Raw genomic sequence first — 18,307 nt, forward strand, 5'->3', positions numbered from 1 at the left:
GTTTTTTTTTTTTTTTTGGAGGGGGGATTTTTCATTCTGTAAATCCTGCTTCCTCCTTGCCTGGCTGGCCTTGGGCTTTCCCCTCTCTTCCTCATCCTCACTTACTTCCTTTTTTCCTTTTTCTTCTCCTACTTATTCTCTCTGCCCACCAGCCACTCCTGTCCCCCTACTGCCTACCTATTGGCCATTCAGATTTTTTTTATTAGACCAATCAGGTGCCTTAGGCAGACAAAGCAATACATTTTTACACCGCTAAACAAATGCATTGGAAACAAATGTACCACATCTTTAAATAGTTAATGTCCCACAACAGCCATCGAAGCAACTCACAGAATCTCAAGATGAGTTGTGTGGGTTGTAAAATCAATTATTTAACCAGGCATCTAATGCAGGGGAGCCGTACACCGAGGTTGTGTTGGACATGTCTGGACCTGGCTGTGTATGTTAGGGAAGGGTCTTGAATTAAAAATTTTGCTTCTGTGTTTCAGAAATCCCAGTGGGCACTGTTCTGATGCAGGCTTGTAACTTCCTTGTATCAACTCCAAATTCACACATTCAAGAATTCATTATGGTAGAACACTTCTGTTCTTTCTCTTGCTTCTCCTTCCTTCTCTTCCTCTTCCTCTTCTTCTTCTTTTTTGAGACAAAGTTTCTCCGCATAATCAGCATAATGACTGTTCTGTGAACTCACTCTGTAGGTAGATCAGGCTGACCTTGAACTCAGAGACCCACCCACCTTTGCTTCCCTGTGGCTGGGATTAAAGGTGGGTGTGCACCACCACTTCTGGTCAGAACACTCCCACTTCATTCAAAAAGGGGCAGGCCTCCCACGGGAGTCAACAAAACGCGGTTCAGCAAGTTGAGGCAAGGCCAAATTCCTCCCATTGCGTCAAGGTTAGGTGAGGCAACCCAACTTCGGGACTGGGTTTCCAAAAGGCAGCTCAAGTAGGTGTCACATATCTTAAATAATCTCAGCACTTGGGAGGCAGAGGCAGGCTGTGAGTTTGAGACCAGCCTGATCTACAGCGTGAGTTCCAGTACAACCAGAGCTACACAGTGTGACCTTGTTTTGAGAAAACAAACCAAAACTAACCAAAAACCTGTGTGTGCACGCGCACCTGTGTGTGTGTGTATGTGCGCATGCATGTGTGTGTGTGTGTGTACATGTATACCCCCACTCCTATACAGTAACGTTGAAGTTCCCATTAGCCAGGATCTGCAAAATCTGCCTTATTTGAAAGTGATGGGAAGGAATTATTAAAAAAAATATAAAGAAGTTGAGGAATTTGCATTTAACTTGTGAGGATGGAGGAGAATCCCTCATCCATCCCCTGAGAGGAAAGAACCTACAAACCAGCAGAAAGAAAAGGGAGAGTACCAGGCAGGGACTGAGCCAGAGTACGACTGAGGTATTAATATTCATAGATTTGGAAAGAGCAATTCAAGGGATGACTTGGGAGTGTAGAAAGGGACAAGAGAGAAACAGATAGTTCAGAAGCATGCAAAGTGTTGGATTTCATCTGCTAGGAAGGGAGAGCAAATTAGACCGGCTTGGTGGGGCTGGGGGAAGGAGGCTGGAGCTCAGAGGGTGGAGTGCCAGCATGCATGAAGCCCTGGGCCTGAGTCCTAGCACTATATGGCGCATGTAATTCTAGTACTTGGGAGGTGGAAGCATATAAGTTCAAGGCCATCCTTGGGTGACATAGTAAAATGGAGGCTAGTCTAGGATATGTAAGACCCTATCTCAAAAACAACATAACCCTTCCCCCCAAAAACAAAAAACAAAAAATCCTATCATAATCAGCTACAATTTCACATGTTATCAGCATACAACAGTGAGAAAAGTTGACAGTAGGCAAGGGTGGATAAAGATGTGGGGCACCTAGAGCATGATTGAATTGATGGCAGGAGTGTAAGCTGGTCCAGCGCTATACTTTTGGGGATGCCATCTCTGTAGCCTACACAACGCCATAGTTGTGCACCAACCTGTGTTTGTAACAGGAGATATGAGAATGCTTATCTGAGGGTCGTTTGCAGTAACTCACGAACAAGCAAGCCCTGGAAATAGCTCCACTAGCCACTAGCCGTCCGTTGGGAGAATAAATTGTACACAGCCTTGGTGGCCAGGGTCTTAGAGAGACAGAGGCATCGTCGTGGGGGAACCTGAGGGCTTAGTATGAAGCTAAAAGCCAGTCACAGGAAATGTGCGCAGCACACGAGCACTCTTGTGGGCTGTGGGAGTGGGACACTGAATAGCATGCTGCAGAGGTAAACCTGAAAAGGAAGTTGGAGATGGTACTTCCTGCCAGAGAGGTGGTACTTCCTGCCAGGGAGGTGGTACTTCCTGCTGGGGAGGTGGTACTTTCTGCTGGGGAGGTGGCTCAGCAAGCGAAAGGGTGTGGCTTGAGTTCAATCCCCAGAGACCATATAAAAAGTCAGAGGTAAACTGGGCGGTGCTGGTACATGCTTTTAATCCCAGCACCCAGGAGGCAGAGGCAGGTGGATCTCTGTGAGTTCGAGGCCAGCTTGGCCTACAGAGTGAGTTCCAGGACTGGCTCCAAAGCCAGAGAAACCCTTTCTTGAAAAACAAAACAAAACAAACAAAAAAAGCCAGATGTCATGTTGTCCACCTTCAATCCCAGCCCTCCTTCTGTGAGGTGGAAGGCAGAGACAGGAGGATTTACTGATGGGAACTTGTGGACAGGTTAGTCTGGAGTACATGGCATGGTGAGATGAGAGAAACCCTGCCTCAATAATGCAGAGGTTGACTTGAGCCAACTCCTGAGAGCTACCCTCTGACCGCCACAGGACTTGATCCCCAGGGTGCTGTGATTCCCACACGCCTCTTTCTACCAAGTGATAATTGTGCTTTAAAAGGAAAGAGGGGGCCGGGCGCATGCCTTTATTCCCAGCACTCGGGAGGCAGAGGCAGGCGGATCTTTGTGAGTTCGAGACAAACCTGGTCTACAAGAGCTAGTTCCAGGACAGGCTCCAAAACCACAGAGAAACCCTGTCTCGAGGGGGTATTTTCAACTCCCACTCAGATCTACTGAGTCAGAATTCTAACAAGACCCCTTAGGCATCCCTACATATATTAAAGTTGAGCTTTGTAAAACAGGAAAATTTTAAGCTAATCAATCATGAAGTGAGGGTTTGTAGCACGATTAAATAAAAACCCAGGGACAGATATTGTAGTTCAAGCCTGAAGGTCAGAAAAGCAAAACACCCAGCCTCTGGCTCTTACCTCTACCTCAGTCCAAAATGGCATCCTGCCTCCAGGAATCTCAGAATGAGACTGTGTCTGAGAGCTGTCTCCTCCCGTTTTATGTTCTTCTCTAGGGCTGGGCTTAAAGCCATGCACCACTACAGCCCAGTTTCTATGGCAAACTAATGTGGTTACTGGGATTAAAGGTGTGTGTCACCTCTGCCTGGTCTGTAAGGCTGACTAGTGTGGCTGTTTTACTCTCTGATCTTCAGGCAAGCTTTATTTATTTAAATACAAATGAAATATCACTACAAGGTTATCTTGAAAACTATGTGAAGCATAAGAAGAAAAACAAGGGACAAATAAGACATAAAATTCAGCCTAGGCATGATGGTGCACAACTTTAACCCCAGCCCTGAGGAGGCAGAGGCAGGCGCATCTCTGTGAGTTCGAGGCCAGCCTGGTCTACAGAGTGAGCTCTAGGACAGCCAGGGCTACATAGAGAGAAACTGCCTCAAATTAAAAATAACAACAACAAAAACATAAAATTCAGATTCTTGATTACTTGGGAAGATTGACTAGGTAAAGAATGGGAAAGCTTTTCAGGGATAATGAGGGTTGCTTGTTTTGAAATTGCTGGTGGGGACCAGAGCTTTCGTTGGATGCCAGGTCGCTGAGTCCAACTTTGCAGAGTCAGTGTATTACAAATATTACAAAAAATTACAAATATTCCTCTGTTTTCATCTATTTAAATCAAATGTGCACTCTTCTTCAAAACAAAGAGTTTAGAGGGCTGGGGAGACAGCTCAGTAGCTGAGGAGCTTGTTGGGTAGACATGAGGACATGAGTTTGATTCCCAACATCCACATCAATGGCAGGTGTGGTGGTCCATGCCTGTAGCCCCAGCACTGGAGAGTCATAGACAACAGGATTCCCAGGGGCCATCCACTGGCCCCCGAGTCTTGCTGAATCGGTGAACTCTAGGTTCATTGAGAGCCTTGTCTTAAAAAATAAGGTGGGAAGTGACGGACTGAGGAAGACATCCGAAATTGACCTCTGACCTCCATGTGCACTTGTGAATGCATGAATATACAGGTACACACACAGGAACATGTATGCACATGAGAGAAGAAAGGAAGGAAGATGTTAGTGACAGTTACCTGGAGGAGGAAGAACTGTGGTTAACTTGGAAAGGAGAGGGAGCTTGATGTCTGTGGAGTAAAGGCTACCCTAGCTGTCCTGGGTTGGAGATGCTACGTGCCAGTCTATCCATCTGGTCTGTGACTGACTGTCAGCTAGGAGAGGCATCACCCAGGTGGGTGGGCTAGTGAGACGGGTCAGCAAATTTCCTTGGTTGCTTCTTACTGACTTGAGGACAGCTGACATGATGCCCTGTTCCGAAATATTATTTGAAGGTGTGTTACATTTGTTTATGCTGTGAACGTTTATTTAATGATGCAAAGATGTGTTGCATTCTTTTCTGTTGCATTTGTTCAACTCTGTGAAGCTGTGTTCTTTTGCCTGTCGAAAAATGCCTGATGGTCTAATAAAGAGCTGAACTGCTGATAGCCAGGCAGGAGAAAGGAGAGACAGGGCTGGCGGGCAGAGAGGATAAATAGGAGGAGGAATCTGGGAAAGGAAGATGAGGAGCAAGAAAGGGAGGAGAGGAGGACATCAGGGGCCAACTGCCCGGCTACACAGTCAACCACAGAGGAAGAAGTAAAGAAAGGTATATGGAATAGAGAGAGATAAAAGCCCAGAGGCCAAAGGTAGATGGGACAATTTAAGTTTTAAAAAGCTGGTTCCCAAGCTTTTTAAACAAGCTAAGCTAAAGCCGGGCATTCATAAGAAAGAATAAGTCTCCATGTGATTATTTGGGATCTGGGTGGCAGGCGCCCCCAAAGGACAAAGAGCCGAAAAGTGTAAGAGTGAAATAAACAACAACCAACAGCAGGGCCCCGAGTCTTTTGTGCCACAATCATCTCCCGTGACTGTGTATTCATTTAAAAAAAAAAAACTGTGAACGCGACCAGAGAGATTGCCCAGTGGTTAGAGCACTGGCTGCTCTTTCAGAGGACCAGGGTTTGGTTCCCAGCACCGCATGGTGACTTACAGCCACCTATGATTCCAGTTCCAGGGGCTCTAACGCTTTCCTCTGCACTCTGCATGCATCAAGCATGCATGTGGTGCACATACATACATACAAGTAGGCAAAACACACAAATAGAAAAAAATTTAAAAAATTTCATGTGATCATATGCATAAGCAAAACAAGTAGAGTTAGAGAACACAGATTAGAAAGAAAAAAAACATGCCTGTAATCTTGCTTCCCTAAACACCCCTGTTCAAATCTTATTGTATTTCCTTCCAGCTTTTCGATGTCTCAATGGAGGAGAAAGCATGGTAGTACTTGGAAGCGGGAATATCAGGTGTTTAAGGTCAGTTTTGCCACATGGTGAATTTGAGGCCAGCCTGTGCTAATGAGACATGTGTCTAAAAACAATCACATAAATACAATTTTATAAAGCGCTAAAGACGTGAATGCTGTAGCTTCCCTCCCGAAGTGTGTGCTCTCCGCTATGACTATTGCATGCATTTGAATGCGCCCCCTTAAATGCGGAGAAGCCAGCTTTGGTAATGAGCCAACACTAGCAAGAATAACGTGGAAAATGTTAATTATTATTATTATTATTTTTTGGAAAGTTTTGGCAAGGATCTGATATTCAGGGTTATTAATTCTTTTTTTTTTCCTCCCCTTATAGCCTGCCTCTAGGAGAACCTTCTCAGATACTCAGGCTACTTGTGTGTGTCCCTTGTTGGGTGGGGGGTAAGATCTCTTGCAAGTAATTCTGTTAGTAAGAGAAAAGAAATTTAACAAGGCAGTGTTGGTGCATGTCTTTATTTCCAGCACTCAGGAGACCGGGGCAGGCAGATCTCTGAGTTCGAGGCCAGCCTCGTCTACAGAGTGAGTTCCAGGACAGCAAGGACTGTTACACAGAGAAACCCTGTCTCAAAAACCTAAAAGAAAAAACAAGAAAGAAAGAATTAAAGAAAGAAACAAAAAAAGAAAAAAGAAAGAAAGAAAAGTTCTGTTATTGAAGAAGTGTGTCCGTGTCCCTGAAAATTACAGTCATGGTCAACTGTAGCCAAAAACACAGAAGTGTTCATGGTTTCCTTGACTGGGCAGAGTTCCTAACGTTATTGCTTTGAGCAAAAGCCGCGGAATACTTATCTCTTCATAAGCTTTTAGTTTTTGTTGGAAGATCCACCACAAACTGTATGGCGGGGGGTGGGGGTGGGGGTGTCACGGGAAACAACAACAAAACAAAGCTGTGTCAGCTGGGTCATTCTGACCTAGAATGGCCAGGAATGCTTCTAAGCTTCTAATTGTGGCGGCTTGCAGTGATGAGTTGATTCAGCCAGCCCGTGCTCCCTCGGTGGTGAGAGTTCCTAATCCGGCTCCATTGTTTCGCAGCCAGGGATACAAGCCCGAACCTGTCTGGATCTGTAAGAGGAGGCAGTCAGTCCACCTTCTCGGCAGTGAGTTGTGAGCCTGCTTTCCGTGTGAGTTGGTACAGAGGGTGTCCTGCTTAGCGACGCTGGAGAGCTGGTGGGACAAGGGTGTGGCTTAGTCATCTCAGGACAGACAGCTTCCTCCCAGGTGGCCTTTGTTGACCATCTATATCACGCCAGGTTTTGTCGAAGGCTCCTTAGGGTCTCGCTCTCTTTCAGAACTTTTCAACTCACCGATCTTCTAAGGGTGTTTTAGGGCTCATGTTGACGAGGAGATGAAGATTCTGGGAGCTGTCACTCGTCCCCATTATATAGCCGGTACCCCTAAATGTTTGAACAAGTGATTGAGAAATGAATTCCAATGCCAGGAGAAGAAAAAGACTGAAATGGACCCAAAGAATGGGTCCCAACAATTGCAAGGTTTCCTAAACTCCCAATGATCCACCCCTCCCACACTCAGTTCTCAAGTTCTAGGTTCAAAGGAGATGGGGTGGAGGATTCAATAGGTAAACAGGCCAAGAACACAAGGCAGATGAGGAAATGTGTTTGTGGCCAATGGAGAGATTTATAATCTTCCTTTTATTTTATTTATTTATTTTTTTTTTCGAGACAGGGTTTCTCTGTGGTTTTGGAGCCTATCCTGGAACTAGCTCTTGTAGACAAGGCTGGTCTCGAACTCACAGAGATCCACCTGCCTCTGCCTCCCGAGTGCTGGGATTAAAGGCGTGCGCCACCACCGCCCGGCATAATCTTCCTTTTAAACAAGTGGCCAGGGGCTGGAGAGATGGCTCAGTGGTCAAGAGCAATGACTTCTCTTGCTGAAGACCCCGGTTTGATTCCCAGCACCCATATAGTGGCCCACAAGTATCTGTACCTGCAGTTCCAGGGGATCCAACCCCTTCTTCTGGCCTCCATGGGCACCAGGCAGATGTACAGAGTGCACAGACATACATGTAGGCAAAATGCTCACACACTTTATAAAAGGAATAAACCTTTCAGGAAAGGACAAACACTGACGGCAACCACTACTAAGTACGTCATCTTACTTAATCCCTGTAGAGGCACCCAAGAGAGAATCGCTCACTCCGTGTTCTGCCAAGGAGGCTGGAGGTCAGAGAGGCACGGGGTCTGCCATGGGTCACAAGGTATCAGCGAGGGAGGAGGCTGGGATTGGAACCCAAGCACAGATGTTCCAAAGCTTCACTGGAGACTCTACTTTCCTGTAAACCGATGCTGGAGACGGTTTTTCACGGCGAGGGTTGATTTTATTTTGTATTCAGTGGAGGAAAGAGACCAAATGACATGGAGTGTCAGAACTTTCTTTTGTAGAACCTAATCTCCAAGTGTTGGTCCTACCCCAAGAAGAGATTCAGTGTAGAGGGCCAAGCAGATGGGGAAAGTTTCTGGGTTAGATTTGGGTATGTGGGAGACATTTTTTAAACCAACCCCATCATGCTGTGCATTTTGATCCATTCCTTGCTCTTCACATAGACACTTAAATCAGAAACCTAAGTTATTTTTTGTTTGTTTTTTTTTTTTCTGAGGGTCTCGTGTCTTTCAGGCTGGCTTTGAACTCACTCTGTAGCATCAAAGATGATCCTGAACTTCTCACCTTCCTGCCTCTACCTCTAGGGTACTGGGATTATAGGCACATAAATATATTTGGTTTGTATGTGCTGGGGCTTGTGCCCAGGGCATTGTGCATGCCAGGTGAGCATGCTACTTTTATCGTGTATGCAAGAATACAGATATACTTCCTTATGCTGAGAGGGGGGTAAAAAGAATACAGATATATAGTCATTTGTGCTATAATACAACGTGTGTGTTCATCGGGTTGGGGTTAAAGACCCAGTGCTCAAACACTTTAAAAAGTGGTACACTTTAAAAAGAGATAAAATCCTAATAAAAAGGTCACATGTCTTACACATGTGCAAATAGTTCAGAAATATATATACCCTGCAATAAATACAGAATGATAACCTTGAAGGGCACAGGTACTTCGTACTGGCTGGAGTACCTGGTGGGTACTGAAGTGTGTGGATGTGTGCACGGTTTTTCTGTGTTCCTATGTAGCCCAATCCAGCCAGATGCCATTTAGATCCACTTGCCTTAGTATGTCTTGGAGAGGACACCACACCTAAGCATACACACATGCAACTTGAGAGGTGCTCCCTTTGCTCCAAACATGTCAATATGGTCTTGCAAATCAGAAGTTCTGGAGCAATCATGGCAGCAGGCCTGACTGTGTGGGGGACACGGAATAAAACCTAAAACTCTTGCTGACCTTGAGTGTGAAAAGTGGAGGACTTTGCCCCCCTCCTCTCCTGTGTGCTACCTTGTCTACACTGAGTTCTCCCACAGGGTCCCAGATGAGCTGTCCCACCTCCTCTGGGTCCCTCCCAAATATTTCTGGCAGTCCTTTGATGCAAGGATTGTATAGGAAGCAGAATCTGACCCCTGATCCCTCTGAAGACTAACTGTAAGTTTTGTTACAGTTGTAAATCCTTGCTGTGTCCTGGGTTTTCTGATTCCACAGAGTCTCTGGGCATTTCTTTTGTGTTTCTTTCCCTCAGAGTGCTGGGCAACTGTTGTAGTTATTGGTGGTTAGCAACAAGGGCAGTTGCTTTGGGGACCCTGGACAGAATCTGCTAGTATTTGGGAGACCTTTGGGGGTGGGTTTGTTCCCAGGGGTTGCCTGGATTGGCCAGATGATGACCCTGCTGAGCGTTTGTGGTGGTGGTGGGGGGATGTAGTTTCCTGGAAGTTTGGCATGAGGCCTTAGGAGTGGGTTCCAGATACCTGGTAGATGGTTTTAGAGAGTCCCACTCCTGAAAGCCCACTTGCTGCAGGCAGGCTGGGGTACCTCAGTGTGCTTCACCCACTGAAGCAAAATGTGTACTCCCTGGCTTCTGGAAGTTCAGTAAATTCTCTCACTATCTGTCTGTTTTCCTTAAAATTTATGGCTCAAAGTAATTCCACCCACTTAAAGCTTAAAAACAAACAAACAAACATAATTATATATATACACATACATATACGCATACACACACACACACACACACACACACACACACACACACACACACACACATATATTCTTGGCATGGTGGTCCATGACTCTGTGAGTTCTACATAGTAAGTTCCAGGCCAGTCAGGGCTGCTGAGTGAGATCCTGTCTCAAAAAGAATTTATTGTAATTCATCAGTGTGTGTATATGTGTGTGTGTGTGTGTGTGTGTGTTGGAGGGCTTTGCACACATGCCACAGCAGCCACATGAAAAGTCAGCAGGGAATTTTCAGAACCTACCATGTGGGACCCGGGGATTGAACTCAGGTCATGAGGCCTGGCAGCAATCACCTTTACCTCCTGAGCTATCCTGTAGGCACCAAAACTAGAATTTTTTAAAAAGTGATGATTTCAGGAGGGGTCAGGAGTGGTGTGTGTGGAGGTAGAAATTCGTTGTCTTGATAAGTTTCTGTTTGTCCATCTCTTCCAGTTTGCTTCATTTCTGGAGAAAAAAGGACGCCTCTCTCTGCTTTTGGATCCTGGCACGTCGCCCATAGGATGTCAGTGGATCGAGTTATATATAAATGAAAGGTAAACAATGCATTCGTAGATTAAAATGCATTGAATGGGGTCTTGGTGCTTTTATCCTAGACATTCTGAAATTCATGAACTCAAGGGAAGCGGCCAAACACAGTTGAACTAGAAGGGAAAATTAGGGCCCTAATTATGTGTTTTCATAAGCCCCCACGAAAGGCTGCATCAGGTTTGGGGTACACCGTTTACTTTGTCTTCTTAACTTCCTGGCTGTGTCCAATAAATTTGTAGGCTTTCAATAGTTTGCCTAGGTGTGGGTCTTTGAAGTGTTCATTTGTTTTGCTGTAGCTCTGAGCTCCTTATCCTCCCTTTCTCCTGTCCCTTCTCCTTCTCTTCCTTTCCTAATGAAAGGGCAGTCATTTCAAGTAAGTTCCTCTGAGCATCCTCCAAATACCCTTTGTTGTGGGAGGCTGTAGCTCAGGGGCCAAGGACTTACACATGTCTATGTATATATATACATATTTTCCCCCAAGACAGGGCTTCTCTTTATAACAGTCCTGGCCATCTTAGGACATTCTTTCAACAAGATCAGGTTGACCTTGAACTCACAGAGATCCACCTGCCTCTGACTTCTGAGTTCTGGGATTAAAAGCATACACCACCACCACCCAGTGCACAGATCTGTTTTATTTTTCCCAGACAGACGTGTGATGGCATGGATGGACACATCTATACTCTGTTCTCTTGCAGATCCCTCCATGTTAGGGGAGACAGCCAAGCATACAGACTGATTGTTCTGAGAAATTGGTGTAATCGTGCAGCCTACACTGGGAGCAATAGGGCTGTGAAGGATGAAGGGAGCTGGGAGGATTCTGTTCAGGGCTGGAAGCAGGTTCACCACACTGTGGAAGAGATGCTCGGCTGGGTATTGAAGAATGAATAGGAGTTCATGTCCTGAGTAGTGAGGAAAGGGCTTTACAGCAGAGGGGAACACACAGCTAGGCGGGTGTGTGTGTGCACGCGCGCGCGTGCGTGAGCGTGTCTCCCATCTTCAGGCAGCATCTGATGGATGCTGGGAGGTGGTAGCTTCCTGTCCCTGTGTGCACCTGGGAAGCTCTGAGTCCTAAAGCGATCTGGAAACCGCTCAGGGACACGTTTTGCGAAACTCAAGGCGTATTTACTTGTTGATGGCGGTTATCACAGCCTCTGGAGCATTCTCTTAAATAAACAGAGACTTCCTCCCTGTCTCTGGAAGGTCATCACTTCCAGTCTTGGTGGTCAGGAGGGAAAAACAAGAGCTGATGTGGTCGCAGCTGGTGTGATGGCTGTGCCTGTGACCTTAGTGTTCTGTTTATGTTGAAGGGGCTTTTCAGGGCAGGACAGCACATGCCACGGAGAAGGGAGGGACCGAGATTTAAAGCCGGAGGACAAGCCACACCACACCCTCAGCAACACTGCATGATGGGGAGGGGAAGGCTCTCTCTTGCCATCCTCCTGTAGGAGATTCCCCCCCCTTCCCCCAGCCCCCTGAACCATGCCTGTCACAGGTCTATTTGACAGTGAGGAAAAAGCACAGGTAGCTCAAAGTCCCATCGTTCAGACCTAAAGAAGACAAAACCTGCTTTGCTAAGTTTTTTCTTAAACTTAGACCAGTTTAAAAAGCTAACAGATTGCCGGGCGGTGGTGGCGCACGCCTTTAATCCCAGCACTCGGGAGGCAGAGGCAGGCGGATCTCTGTGAGTTTGAGACCAGCCTGGTCTACAAGAGCTAGTTCCAGGACAGGCTCCAAAACCACAGAGAAACCCTGTCTCGAAAAACCAAAAAAAAAAAAAAAAAAAAAAAAAAAAAAAAAAAACAAAAAGCTAACAGATTGGGGTGAACGTGAGAGACACCTGAAGGCACTTGAGGCGGCTGCAGTGCGGTTTCCGTCGGTCCCTTTCTGATTGTTGCACATTCACAGGCTGAGCGCTTAGCCATGGCTGCTGTGGCTGTGACCCTGTGGTGTCCCCTGTGTTACTATGCCAGGAACTGCTGCAGGTACTCCGTGCACAGGGACTTACTGAATCCTCCGAAAGGGCTGGTTTTTTCCATTCTGCTTTCCAGATTTGGGAAACTGAGGTGTGTAATGGTGTCTTGCTCACGGTTGAACATCGAGTGAGGAAGGGTAGAAACCCAGCCCTGGACCTGGAGCCCATGGCATACAAACTGATGGTTAATTGTGCTGGTGTTACTGCCGATGATACAGTGAGCAGAACATATTTTAGTGTGTGTCTAAACACATACACAATAATTGAAAGCATACACTATACAGCTATGGAAATTTTACATCATATATAATCTATATCTATACCTATATCTAGATCTATACCTATATCTAGATATAGATTATATATGCAAACATATTATCTATAATATATATTCTATCTATCTGTGACCCATGCATGTGTAGATGCTCACCGAGGTCAAAAGAGGGCGTTGGATTCCCTGGAACTATGGCAGTTGAAAGCTACTGTGTGGTCTTGAGAATTGAACCTGGGTCCTCTGTAAGAGCAGCAAGTGCTATTAACCACGAATCCACCTCAACAGTCCCACAGTAGCAGTGTTAAATCTTTTTTGTTTCCCTCTCTCCCTTCTTCTCTCCTTTCCTCCCTCCCTCCTTTCCTTCCTTGCATTCTTGTATGGGGACTGAGCTCGTGGCTTTTAGGCAAGCTCTCCATCCTCAGCCTGTAAATCATTCTCTTGCTGAATGTTACAGCCTAAGAGGGTCTGTGTTATTTGAAATGCCTTCGTGTGTAGCTTTCATCATATGTGGGTGTTGTAGGTTACCTTATGTATTCCTCCTCCTTGGACGTTTCTTTAGCTACCACTTTCCACAATTACCAACAGTGCTCTGACAGAAAGGCCACAGGTGCATCCTGTATGTGATGATCCTTCTCCATCCTCCCCTGAAGGAGAGTGAGGGCCGAAGCCCCAGGAAGTTACTTCAGGGTTCCTGAACATTGTCAATCTGGACCACCAGGGGGCGCTGATCCCCAGTCTCCAGAGAGTGTGTGACTGTGGTCTGGACCCCACCTTTCCTAGGAGCCGCTGCTTAGGCAGGGGTGTGGGTAATGGGGGGATAAAGGTGGGTGGTGGGTGCCTTAATTCCATCTTGTGGTGCCTGGTACTTTTGGGAGTGACACTCAGAAACATCTAGGAACTGTCTTTCCTGACTTGAGCAATAACAAGAATGATTCTACCCTTTAGACTTTGTCATAGAGGTAAATGGTGTTGAAATTCTCAAGTTGTATTCAAGTAAGTCACCATCATAGGGAAATAAAGATTAAAATTATCTACCGCAAATAGAGTTGTCTCTCACTTCCCTTCTTCCCTGTTTTAGTTAGGATTTGCTCAAGAGTACTGAATTCATAAAAGAAATATATAGAATGTATAGAGGGCTCTGGATTCCAGCTGGGGCTTTGTCAAAGATTTGTATTGCAGTAGAAACAAATGCTGCAAATGACAGAGTTGAAATCTGTCCTTAGGGCCAGGGGGTGGCTCACTGGATAAAGGCACTTACAGTACAAGCCTGGCGACCTGAGCTCTGATGTGAAACCCATGAGGTTTGTCTCCAGACTGCCACACATATGTGCACATGTATACAGCCACGCCTGCACACAATTAAATAACTAAAAATAAAATCTATGCCTCTCTCGGATCTCAAGGGAGCCCCAGGTGCAGGGTATACCCCGTGTTCAGGAGGTGGTGACTTTGAGGGACACGGGTTGCCTCTGGTTCACACCGGGCTGTGTGCACTACACTGTCCGCACACTGCCCCGCACAGCGCAGCTCAGGTCACCACCCTTTGCTTTCCGCACAAGCGTGCTTGGTTTTGTACTCCCAAGTACAGAAACTTCCACGTTGTTGAAAAAGGACCAGTTGGACTGCCTGCGGGTAGACAGCAGCGTTGTTATGTACCTGCAGGAGAGCACTGTGACCCGTGAGCGCTTCAGTTCTGAGAACGTTGACCCAGCGGGAGCGGGGCAGATGGAGCTCCTGGAACAGCCACTGCCAATTCTCTTTTCTTTTCTGTGGGGAGGGGTGGCAGCCGTGGTGTGGTTGCGGATACTAGTTCCGATACCATCCAGCGTCAGGGCTCCGGAGCTGTGGTGTCAGGTCGACACCCCCCCCCAGGCTCCCTGCTGTGCACCAGAGTGGAACTGAGCCGCCCCACACCCTCCGGTCCTGCATCCTGTTCTCTAACGCAGATCAAAGGCATGGGTTGAGGGAGGCAGGGAGCCACTGAGAGCTTCCCGCCCTTATGGGGATTTGCAACCTGCCCTTAGCTCCTTGGTTTAGGGGCTGCCTGCCGTGACCAGCTTTCTGTAAGGTATGGTGGATCTGACTTTGGGGTTGAAGAGGTCTGGTCGCCTTTGCTTATTTATGACAGTATTGGCTGGGATAGCATATTAGCTGCAGAATATTAGCCTTTTGTAAGATGCAAGATCCATAACCAAAGGGAAGCTCATTTAATTACGTCCTTGGTGCTGTTTGCTGTGGTACCTAAGCAGGACATAGGTGAGATGTTTCGCACAAGGTGGTTACAAAAGCCACAGTTGCTGCTATTACAAAGGGCAGACTAAGGAAGCTTCAGACACTTCTCTTTGGAGTCCACTTTGCTGGCTCTGGAGAGGGGGCTTCCCAAGTGACATCTCCTCCGACTTTGTGCTTCCATTCACCACTAGCCAGAGCCAGAAAGCAAAGCAGACCTCTTTCTCATTCTTTTGGAGAGCACTCAAAGATCTCCAAATAATCACCCCGAACCTTCTGAGAACAGACGTCTGCAGAAAGTGCAGCGAGGCAGGGGAGTTTCCTCACAGGCTGGGCAGGCTCAGGGGACGAGGGGCGTGTAGCTTGGTCACCAGCCACCTTCCCAGTCCCCCACCTTCATTCCTCCACAACACCTGTGGAGTTCATAGTTCCTGCAAGACAGATCAGGGAATCTCCATTCGAATGCCCGCGTTTCCTGCCTGCGGAGCCACCAAAGAGTTTATGGGATGCAATTCTGCGGTTTAGTGCCTTTATTGCCATACCATATATTCAGGGCTTGCTAGTATTCAGGGCTTGCTACGGCCTCTCGTGTGGGAGCCACCAAGCCTGGTGGGATGCCTGGGAGGGAAGAGCATGTCATATTCAGAAGGCCATCGCTTTGTTCTGTCCTGTTCTAAATTCTGGGCTCAGAGGGCTCTTACTCCCGAGCCTGACGGTCTGAGTTTGATCCACCAGACCCACATGGTAGAAGGAGCAAACCAATTTCTGTGTTGCATAAGCAGGCATGTGAGTACATATGTGTTCACAGACATGCTTGCCCATGTTCACACACTTCAGGCTCCTTGGACGCAGACGGTCCTATCATTGTATGTAGGATTGTTCTACTGAGAATTTGTTCAAAAGTTAGAAGGTAGAGTCAGAGTTCATGCTAGCTAGTGTAGGGCAATGTAGCGAGACTTTGGGTGGCTTGTGGGCCCCGTGGCTGCCTCTGTCACTCTCATCTATGGTCCTGGAAGGTAGACAGAGATTCTGGGGGATATGTCTCCAGAAAGAGCTAGAACTCAGAGGGAGGCCCGAGGAGTGTTCGAGCTGCATTCAGAACAGACAGGGCAGGTGGAAGGTTGAGAGGAGGGGCCAGTGCGGAGCCGTGCATAGGCCCTGAACTGGGAGCCTGTCCTTTCTTCTCAAGATGTGGGGAGATGAGACAGTGGTGGGGGTGATGGGACCGGGCCCCTTGAGGCCCCGTGAAGGGAGCTTTGCAGGCTCTGATGAGGACCTGCGGGGTCGGAAAGGCCTGGTTTGTTGGCACTCATGCCAGCCTTGTGCTGCTTCTGAGATTTTCTGCATGCTGAGACCACTGTTTTTAGAGATGGAAGCCAGCCGGGCCTCTCCATCGTCTTACCCAGGGTGAAGTCTTCACGCTCTCCGAACTCCTCTTCATTTCTCTATGCCACCTCACTAGGCTTCCCTGACTTCCTCTGTGGCTCCACAGGGCTCATTCTAGAGGCTGGAGCTGTGCCAGGAGGCCTTGCCAGGCTAAGCCGAGATAGAACTTTCTGCTCCCTTTCCCTTTCTCTTGAAGGTGGCTTCTGCCCACCCCTTCCAGAGGCAGCACACACCGACAACTGACTGCCTGTACTGCCTACACAATGGAGGGATGTTTCAGGGCAGGATTGAGACCTGTCCATGATTTCTTAGCTCAAGGTGGGAATGAGATACTTCTGCCATGCAGTAGGCTTAGACCATGGAAGCACTAGACTCTTGAGTCAAACTGTGATCTTGGGGGAGGGAAAAGTGGGGGAAGAGAATGGTCTTTGCTTCTCACAGGGAGGGCTGAGGTCAGACAAGAAGCATTTGTGGTTTGAGACACACTGGCTTTGTGAACTTGGGCTTTGAGATCTCTCTCTCTCTCTCTCTCTCTCTCTCTCTTTCTCTCTCCTCTTTCTCTTTTTAAATTAATATTTTATGTCTGAGTATTCTGCATGTACACCTGCAGGCCGGAAGAGGGTATCAGATCTCATTACAGATGGCTGTGAGCCACCAGGTAGCTGGGAATTGAATTCAGGACCTCTGGAAGAGCAGTCAGTGTTCTTAACCACTGACCCATCTCTCTAGCCCCAGGCTTTGAGACTCTTGAGGCCAGTTGTACTGTCTCTAGGAGCCTGGGGTGGTCTGGACCCTTCTCCATAGGAAACTATTTTAGGCTCAGAGGGAGAGGGGGACAAAAGTGAGGGGATGGGGACAGGAAACTTTTTTGCTGCTTTCTGCAGCTGTTTGTTGGGGAGCTGGTAGACGTGGATAGGTCTCTGTGGCTTTTGGGAGAATAAACCCAGGTTTGTGCGGAGATACAGGCAGCTTACTGGGGTGGGGGAGCAGCGTCAACTTCTGGCTGAGGCCTTAGCTGAGGGGAGGAACAGTGGCTGAGCAGGCTGTGCTCTGGCGGGAGAAATGACAGGTGTGCAGCTTGTTCCCAGTTTCTCATAGGAAAATTCCTCTCGGCTGCAACTGGAGCCAAGAGCAGGAAGGTCTTTGGTAAATACCCCAGGGAGAAAAGCCAGCTGGAAGACATTTTAGATTGTAACGGGGGGGACCCAAATCATAACCCCAACTATGCTTATCTGTCATGGGCTGCTTCTGAACATTGTCAGACAATCCCGCACTCCATCCTCCAGACCTCACTGTCTCCTCCCTTCGCTCCTGCCTCCTCTGAGTAGCTGGTGTCTAGGGTCTTCAGTAGACCAGTACCCTGGGACATAAAGGGAAAAATACAAGTATCTATTCATGTGTGTCTCTACAGCATAATTATTGACTCATACAGTTAACACACGGGCTAAAGTGTCATCTTATAGTTATACTATAAAATATACATTTTATGCTCTAAAATGAGAAATTTTATACTGTAAAATGGTGAGCTGGCTCAGTTGGTAAAGTGCTTGCTGTGCAAGCATGAAGACCTGAATTTGGATGCCCGGGACCCACTTAAAAAGCTGGGTGCAATGCCACCCTCTGTCATCCTGGCACTGGGGAGGCAGAGACAAGAGAATCTCTGTAGCTCAATAGTCTGCTGGTTTTGCTGAATTGTTGGGCTTCAGATTAGGGGAGAGACCCTGATTCAAAACAAAGATGGAGCGTGAGAAAGGAAGACACTCAACACCGAGTGCTGGCCTCTGCAGTTGTACTCAAGGCATGCATTGCATATCCAATTTGGATATGCTATAAAGTGATGGATGTGAATAAATAAGATGGCTAAACTGAAGTTTTATGTGTTTGTGCATCTTTTGTCTCCGTGATGGATAGGTTCTGCGATGAGGACCATGTGTGCTCTCTCTCGAGGTTCCAGCAGCAGAGTAGGGCCTTATTCTCTGAATAGTTGCAGGATTTTCTTGTCACTCAATAAAGAGGTTGCCCACCCAGGGGCTACCTAGCTTTGTTGTGCATGCTTGCTTAGGTTCTTTAGACTAGTGTCCTAGCAGGTGTACGCCACCTTTTGACATAGTGACATGATATTGTCATCTACAG

General features: G+C 47.2%; 1 protein-coding gene across 1 annotated transcript in view; it reads left to right on the forward strand.

The window, feature by feature from the left end:
• Nucleotides 1–18,307, forward strand: part of Greb1 (growth regulating estrogen receptor binding 1) — a 128,941-nt gene that overhangs the window by 35,213 nt on the left and 75,421 nt on the right. The window contains exon 2 of the mRNA XM_005366529.3: nucleotides 10,215–10,315. The gene's annotated coding sequence lies outside the window, so the exon portion shown is untranslated. The remainder of the gene's footprint in view (nucleotides 1–10,214; nucleotides 10,316–18,307) is intronic.

This window comes from Microtus ochrogaster, unplaced genomic scaffold, assembly GCF_000317375.1.
Source record: "Microtus ochrogaster isolate Prairie Vole_2 unplaced genomic scaffold, MicOch1.0 UNK10, whole genome shotgun sequence".
Classification (NCBI taxonomy): Eukaryota; Metazoa; Chordata; class Mammalia; order Rodentia; family Cricetidae; genus Microtus; species Microtus ochrogaster.